General features: G+C 49.5%; 1 pseudogene; it reads left to right on the top strand.

Moving 5' to 3' along the window:
• Nucleotides 1–1,503: 1,503 nt before the first annotated feature.
• Nucleotides 1,504–3,544, top strand: LOC119279123 (annotated as a pseudogene).
• The last annotated feature ends 5,423 nt before the right edge of the window (nucleotides 3,545–8,967 follow it).

The following is an 8,967-nucleotide window of genomic DNA, read 5'->3' as shown; positions in this document are numbered from 1 at the left end:
TGATGTATCGTCCGTGTAACGACACACAAGGGCCGGCCAATTTGTGCCGGAAAATCAACAAAAAATAGCACTGCCCCGTAGATGGGAATCGAACTCATGACCAGGGATAGAATGGCTCTCGTTGGTAGCCAATTCACGTAACTGCCTCAAGTGTTAGATTTGCTGTGCCACACTTAAAGCTACCAACGAAAGGGGCAACACTTAAACACCGATTAACAAATACTAAAATGCGTGAGCAGATCTAACACACAAGCTCAACATCGCTATCCCCAAAAGATTTTTCTTAAACAAATTCGTATGTGAATTTCTTTTTGACAAAGTAAACATTTTTGAAACCCAAACACTTTCAAAATTTGTGAACATACTTTTAAAAGTCCAAACCTTTTCTGAACAATGTTTCAGAATCTCAAACTTTATTTCAAAAAATAGGAGCAAAATTGAAAACAAGAACATTTTTTTGTAACTACAAACAATTTTTTCAAAATACAAACTTTTCCGAAGGAACAGAACAACTTCTGAAACTACGCCCATTTTTTTTCAAAACACTAACATTTTCAAAATTGCTCATAATGTCAAAAACACGAAATTTTTAAAAAGAACAAACACAATTTTGAACAAGGACGATTTTTGTTTTTAAATATTTTATCAAAAACAGTAACAAATTTGGAATTTCAAAAAATTCAACAAAATATGAACAAAAAATTGAAGCTATTTTTTTAATTGGTGAGAACATTTTTTGTATTCATGTAGAAAAAATCACCATGTTCAACGTAGGGTGTTAGGCTAGGTAGAAGACTCCGTTTGAGAGCATGTTGTTCGACGACATCCGTCAGATGACCTTAATTTTTTTTCATTGGCTGTATGAACCATTCAAGGCACCATACCAAGGTTTTTTGGTGTTCTATAAATTTTATATTTTTCGGAGTTTTCTCGGTCAAAAAAGGGCGATAAATTGTCGGACGTGTCGCATCTTGCATAAGGTGTCGAAAATCGTTCTACAACTTGCATAAGAACAAAAGGTAACAGAAAAAAGAAAAAGAAAAACCGAACAAAAGCATTTGAAAAAAAAGGAGAAAAAGGTAAAAAAAAAAAGAGGACAGAAGAAAAAAACGAGAATGATAATGTAAACACAACAGTTCATGGTGGCTGCTTGGTTTTCGTGGCTACATTTGTTCGAGAATGTCCCTGGTTCGTGTCCAACCAGGCTCACTTTTTTTGCGATTTAAAATCAGAAAAAAAATATTGGCAGGCCCAAAATACTTGTAGTTGAGGTATGATTTAATATATTACCATCATGCCCTTTCTTACGAAGAGGTATGAGCAAATCTGAGCCGTCCTTGTGTTTAGGGGGGGTCTACCGAAGCAGAAGTGTTTCCTTTTACTTCCCTTTTCAAGCACAGCTGCCATGTATTAAGTCGATTCAAAGGGCTGATTTTGAGTGGTTTCAATTCAACATGGCAGATGCGATTAACGGACACACATCTTGAGTAAGGGCTACAACCAGAAAACGAAAATTCAGTCTGGGTGTGGTGGGTTAGCAGCTTCAGAATTGAAAAAGTGATTTAAGTTCTTTCCTCCTAAATTGAAAAGAAAAAAGAGAAAGGAAAATTCAGTACTGGGTCTGTTGCCGGTTCCATGGAGGCAGCAGTGGTGAGCGTGTCGCATGGCGCCATTGGCTTCGTGATTGCGAAGCTTGGTGATCTGCTCGCTGGCAAGTACAAGCTGCTGAAACAGGCCAAAGGCGAGATAATGTTCCTTAAAGCTGAGCTCGAGAGTATGCGAGCATTCCTGGAGAGGATGTCGGAGGCGGAGGAGGAGCCCGACAAGCAAGCCAAGTGCTGGGCAAACGAGGTGCGTGATCTGTTCTATGACATCGAGGACAGCGTCGATGAGTTCATGCTCCTGGTGGAAGGTGAGTCCAACGGCGAGCCCCATGGGTTTAAGGGGTTCATTCATAGGAGCATGAACTTGTTGACGACGATGAACACTCGGCAAAAGGTCGGCAAGGAGTTCCAAGGCCTCAAGAGCCGTGTCATGGAGGTGAGCGAGCGACGCATGAGGTACAAGATTGATGATGCTGTCTCAAAGCCAAACAATACAACCATAGACATTCGCATGCTGGCACTCTATGCGGACACATCGGGCCTTGTGGGTATCGATGGCCTGAGGGATGAATTAATACACCTGATGGTGGGTGAAGAGGGTGTTTCTGCACAACAGAGGAAGGTCCTCTCTATAGAGGGATTTGGAGGGCTTGGTAAGACTACACTTGCGAACCAGATTTACCACAGGCTAAAGTGGCAGTACGAGTGTCAGGCTTTCGTTTCCGTGTCCCAGAAACCAAACATACGAATGATTCTGAGAAGAATGCTCTCTCAAGTTGGCTATGTAGCGCTGGAGGGAACCAACATGGAAATATGGGCAGAGGATGAAATGATCAGTGCACTCAGACAATTCCTTATGGATAAGAGGTACTCCTGTTCGGAATTGACCGTACCCCAAAGTTACTTGTATTGTTTGATCTTGTATTGTTTGCATTGACTGTAACCCATGATACGCAAGCTTTGCGTATTGCGAAAACTTTGTATTGTTTGATCTTGTAACTGTTATGCTCATGGGTCACTAGAGAAACTAGTTAAAAATTAGTTTGAAAAGCTAGAATGCAACAATTTATTTCTCATCTATTCTGAAGATACACTTCCTCAAATGAACTTGGTTTCCAGAAATGCGACAGAAGATTCAACTTTTACCACTATTACTCCATTACATGGACAAGTACATTTGCATTTTCAATGTTCCACTGATAAAGGGTTTTTTTTTATGTTTTTGCTGTTTGGCATGCAGTTGCAGAGACTGAGTATGCTTTCATGTATATTTTACATTTTGCCCATAGTTTACTATTGCCTAGTACTTATTGTAGTTTTTATGAGATAATTTTGCAGGTACTTGATTGTAATTGATGACATTTGGGATGAAACTACGTGGAATGTTATTAGATGTGCTCTTCCTGAAAATATATATGTACGGTAGCATGATAATAACAACTACCAGAATTAATTTTGTGGCTAGAGCTTGCTGCTACAATCAACATGACTATGTTTATAAGATGAAGTCAGTAAGCAACAAAGATTCAAGGAAGCTATTTTTCAAAAGAGTGTTTGGTTCAGATCATGCTTGCCCTGTGTATCTGCAAGAAGTTTCAGCTTAAATTTTAAAAAGATGTGGTGGCTTGCCTCTTACAATTGTGACTATATCTAGCCCTTTGGCTAGTGAGCGAAACAAATTGAAGGAACAGAGGGTGCATGTAATGAATTCTCTGGGCCCCAATTTTGAGGTGAATCCAACATTGGAAGGAATGAGGCAAATACTGAGCCTTAGTTACATAAATCTTCCTCATTATTTGAAGACATGCATGCTATATTTGGGTATGTATCCAGAGGACTATATAATCTGGAAAAATGATTTGGTCAGGCAATGGGTAGCCCAAGGCTTTGTAAGTAAAGCACATGGGAAATATCCAGATAGGTCGATGATGAATCTTTAGTTTTATTTTGAATTTTCTTGTGAAAGATATGCGGCATGATGACTTTTCTAGGAAAACAATCATGGGGTCCCATGTAGTCCTACGCTTGCTTTACAGTTGAGAATCGGGTGTGCACACAGTCATCAGTCATCTCCAGATCAGATCCGGAGCACCGACGACGAGAGACGAGGGGAAAGGCAATCAATCCCCCACATCAGATCTAGAGCTGCGCGTGCCCTGAGCTCCTCGCCGGCGCCGGTGGTCGGGTCGAATATCCCTTCATTCGGCTGCAGCTCCCACGAGCCCACCCCGGGGGTTGGGGCGGCGGGGGCTCCGACGAGCTCCACCAGCGAGCGGCGGCGGTGAAAGAGGATTTGCATCAGAGTATCCGACAGTTGGGATCCGATTGGTTTTGGCTAGTCGCTTGCGTCGATTCATGGTTCAGGTTCGATTCCACTTCCTTTTTCTTTTTCAAGCACTGCTTGTTAGACTGTATATACATAGTCTTGTACATGTCTTGTATTGTACCTCTTGGTACTTCTATATAATGAGATAGCCACACCCCGTTTTAGGGTGTCGAGCAGTTCCCAAAACATACGTTTTACATGGTATCAGTTTAGGGTTACGATGTCTTCCGCTGCCTCCGTCGCCGCCCCCGCCGCCGCGCCGACTTCTACTCCCGTTCCCGACACCGCCTCGGCGCCGCCCCATGCGCCGGCCCCTGCTGTCGCGCCCTCGTCGCCGTTCCTAGCCTCCCAGCCCCTGGCCGCGGTCTCGGCATGGTGGAACACCCAGCCGCCCGCGGGGTCCCTGATCGGATCGGGCGCCACCCACGGCGACCTCCCTTCGCCGCCATCCTCTGGTGGCCCGTCGCCCTCGACCTCTACGGGTGCCGTACCAGCGCCGCCGCCCTTCCAGGGCCAGCCGCCGGCGTACGGCACCGCCCCTGCACCAACCTACGGCGCTGCCGCTGCATCGCCATATGCTGCCCCGCACCCGTACGGTGGCTCGGGTCCGGCCTATGGCCCTTCGTGGTATGGCGCCCCTGCTCCGGGTGCTCCGCCACCGTCGCCGGCCGCCTGGCCGATGGCTCCCTACGGCGTACTGCCACAGCAGCCCTACAGGGCGCCGACGCGTCCCCAACCCTACGCGGCGCCGCCTTCGCTACCCTACGGGGCCGCGCCTCCTCCGTCACCAGGGGACCCGTACGCTGGTGCCCCTGGCTATGGCGCGCCCTTGGCCATCGCGCCACCTCACGAGATGGATCCGGCTATGGGTCCCTACGCGCCACCGCCACAGGATCGTGCTTCACCGCCATCGCCGTTTTATTTCTCGCACCTGCTGCCAGTGAAGCTCGGGGGGACAACTACCTGTCGTGGCGTGCGCAGGTCCTGCCTCTCCTCCGCAGTCGTTACTTGGAGGGTTATGTCGATGGGTCCATCCCATGCCCACCTCCTCACCATCCGGCATATCACACGTGGGTGGCACAGGATCAGGCTATTCTCTCAGCCATCCAGTCTTCGCTCACGCCGAGTGTTTCGTCGTTGGTCATCTTCGCCGCTACGTCCAGGGAGGCGTGGGCGGCCCTCCACACCAGTTTCGCCTCCCAGTCTCAGGCGCGTGCGCACTCTATACGCACCGAGCTAGGCGAGACCAAACTTGGCGATCTCAGCATCACGGAGTACTTCAACAAGATGACGAGCCTCACAGACACTCTGGCCTCTGTTGGTCAGCCACTTTTGGACGCGGACTTCACCACCTTTGTGCTCAACGGGCTAGATGATGATTATGATAATCTCATTGAGAACGTCCATGGTCGAGATGATACTCTTCCGCGTCGTGAGCTCTATGCACGCCTCCTTGGGCGTGAGCAGCGCATTAAGGCGCGCCGTGTCTCCCCCAGCTTCGTCTCCGCCAACGCCGCCACACGTGGCAAACCTCAGAAGCCGGCCCCATCAGGTGGAAAACCACCGGCTTCCCCGTCACAGGCCTCGCGGGGCAATGCGCCGACTATCACAGGAGGGAGTCGCCCAGTTGCTTGCCGTTCCAGTTGCGGCGCTCCTCAGGCTTGTCAGCTTTGTGGCATAGACCGTCACCTCACCTCTCGCTGCCACCGACGCTACAAGCAAGATTTCCTTGGCCTTGGCAACAATGGCAAAGGGAATGATAAGCAGGCTGCAGCTGTGGTGACCGGACACGACCACGTGCGGACCCAGTCGTACTCTCTTGATCCGGCGTGGTATATGGATACAGGAGCGACGAATCACCTCACCAGCGAGATGGGCAAGCTCTCCGTTCAGGAACCGTATCGTGGACATGATCAGGTGCACACCGCCAATGGAGCAGGTATGCGCATCTCCCATGTTGGTCAGGCATCACTTCTTGCACACAATTTTCACAAACTGCATCTTTCTAACGTCCTTCGAGTTCCCTCTGCTACGCGTAGTTTGTTGTCTATTCCTCAACTTACTCGTGATAATAATGTCCTTGCTGAGTTTCATCCTTTTCATTTCTTTATCAAGGATCGGGACACGAGAGCCGTTCTGCTTAGTGGTCGTCTTCGCCATGGCTTATATTCACTTGACGCGCCGTCTGCATCCCCTACGCCGTCTTCTCCTCAGGTGTTCAGTGGTGTTCGTGTGTCACCTACGCACTGGCATGCGCGCCTTGGACACTTTGCTGCTCCTATAGTTAGTCATGTGCTGCATCGCCATGAACTACCAGTTGTGTCCAATAAAAGTGCTGAAACTATTTGTGATGCCTGTCAGCAGGGCAAGAGTCACCAACTACCTTTTTCAGAGTCTAGTCGTGTTGTGAAACATCCTCTTGAGCTTGTGTTTTCTGATGTGTGGGGTCATGCCCAAACATCTATTAGTGGTCACAATTACTATGTCAGTTTCATTGATGCTTACAGTCAGTTTACTTGGCTATATCTTATCAAGCGTAAATCTGATGTGTTTAATGTTTTATTCAGTTCCAAGCACACGTTGAGCGTCTCCTCAAGCATAAGATTATTCATGTTCAATCCGATTGGGGGGGTGAATATCACAACCTCAACTCGTTTTTTAATAAGCTTGGGATTTCGCATCGTGTGTCTTGTCCTCATACACACCAGCAAAACGGCACCGCTGAACGTAAGCATCGTCATCTTGTAGAGACTGGCCTCACTTTACTAGCTCATGCCTCCGTCCCGTTTCGGTTCTGGAGTGATGCTTTCTCCACCGCCTGTTTCTTGATAAATAGGCTTCCCTCACGACTACTGAAAATGAAAACCCCTCTTGAACTCTTGCTCGGTGATATTCCAGACTACACGTTTCTCAAGGTGTTTGGATGCGCATGTTGGCCACACTTGCGGCCTTACAAAAAGCGTAAATTAGAGTTTCGGTCTAAGAAGTGTGTTTTCCTTGGGTACAGTTCTCTTCACAAAGGGTACAAGTGTCTTCATGTTCCCACCAATCATGTCTACATTTCTCGTGACGCCGTGTTTGATGAGAATGTGTTCCTGTTTCGTGCTCTTCCAAACCAATCTACCACTAGTTTACCACCTGTGCACTCCGCTACACCTTCACCTGACCAATTTGTGGATGTTGCAAATGCTCCTGTGTTGCTTCCTAACCATGCTGCAGGTACTGGACGCGGTGCTCGCCTTGAACTCCTGGATGATGAGATTCTCGACGACACTCATGATGGCCACGATGATCCTGTGCATGGCCCATGCATGGCGGGTCCTACCCGCCAGCCCGGTGCTTCCACTGCCGCCCCGCGGGTGTCGGCGGTGCCCGCGGCTACACCCGCCTCGGCCGCTCCGCTGGCCGGGTCGCCCATCTCCACGCCCGGGTCGCCAGCCCCGTCGCTCGGCTTGCCCGCGCCTGCGCCTGGGTCGCCCGCCTCTGCACCCGGGTCGCCCACCTCGTCGATCGGGTCACCCGGTCCAGCACCCGGCTTGCCTGGCTCGCCTGTCAGGGCACAGGAGTTGCCCTCGTCGGGCCCAGCTGACACGGCAGCTGCGCCGGCCAGCCCCGCCTCGGCAGTGTCGTCTGGGGCTGAGTCTACTGACTCTGGCTCCTCCAGCCCTGTCTCGGCCACGACGCCTTCGTCGCCTGCGGCCAGCCCCGTGGTGCCAGCACCGCCCGGTGTGGTTCATCATCGACCGCACACACGCAGCCGGTCTGGTATTTTTTGCCCTAAGGAACGCAGAGACGGGACGGTGGCATGGCTGGCTGCATGTGTGGCTCATGCTGCTGCGGATCCCACGACAGAGCCGCGTCATTTTCAGGCTACATTGGGTATTCCCCATTGGCGTGCTGCGATCGAGCAGGAATTTCAGGCCTTACTGAAAAATGGTACTTGGCAACTTGTTCCTCCGGTCTCTGGCGTCAACATCATTGACTCCAAGTGGGTGTTTAAGGTCAAACATCATGCAGATGGTTCTATTGAGCGCTACAAGGCACGGCTGGTTGCCAAGGGTTTCAAGCAGAGGTACGGTCTTGATTATGAAGACACTTTCAGTCCGGTTATCAAGCCTACTACTATTCGTATACTGCTGTCTCTTGCCGTTACTCGTGGTTGGTCGCTTCGTCAGCTTGATGTGCAGAATGCTTTCCTCCATGGAATTCTGGAGGAAGAGGTTTATATGCGTCAACCACCCGGTTTTGTTGATCCTACGCGGCCGCATCATCTCTGTCGTCTAGTCAAGGCGTTGTATGGACTTAAACAGGCGCCTCGTGCATGGCATGCTCGTCTTGGTTCTGCACTTCGGGCTCTTGGGTTTATTCCCTCAACTGCTGACACGTCACTGTTTCTCCTTCAGCGCCCTGAGGTGACGATGTATCTTTTGGTATATGTTGATGATATCATTCTTGTCAGTTCCTCCAGTGCTGCTGCGGATCGCCTTGTGTCTGCATTGGGTGAGGAATTTGCTGTCAAAGATTTGGGTGCTTTGCATTATTTTCTTGGATTGGAGGTGTCACGGTCCTCTACTGGTTTGACTTTGAGTCAGAAAAAGTACTCAACGGATTTGCTGGGCCGTGCTGGGATGCTCCAATGCAAACATGCTATCACTCCGATGTCTGCCACTGACCGGTTATCTGCCCTTGATGGGGATCTTCTTTCCACTGATGATGCCACTGAGTATCGCAGCCTTGTTGGTGGTCTGCAATATCTCACTATCACCAGACCTGATGTCTCTTATGCAGTCAACCGTGTGTGCCAGTATCTGCATGCACCTCGTACCACTCATCTCTCGGCAGTTAAGCGCATCCTGCGTTATGTTTCCTCTACTGCTTCGTATGGTCTGCTCCTTCAGTCTGCACCATCTTGTGACCTTTCGGCGTTCTCTGATGCGGATTGGGCTGGCAGTCCTGATGATCGGCGATCCACGGGGGGATATGCAGTGTTCTTTGGTCCTAATCTGATCGCCTGGAATGCACGCAAGCAAGCCACCG

This window comes from Triticum dicoccoides, chromosome 3B (genome assembly GCF_002162155.2).
Source record: "Triticum dicoccoides isolate Atlit2015 ecotype Zavitan chromosome 3B, WEW_v2.0, whole genome shotgun sequence".
NCBI lineage: Eukaryota > Viridiplantae > Streptophyta > Magnoliopsida > Poales > Poaceae > Triticum > Triticum dicoccoides.
Note: the sequence above shows the minus strand (reverse complement) of the source record. Positions and strands in the feature narration are given on the sequence as shown.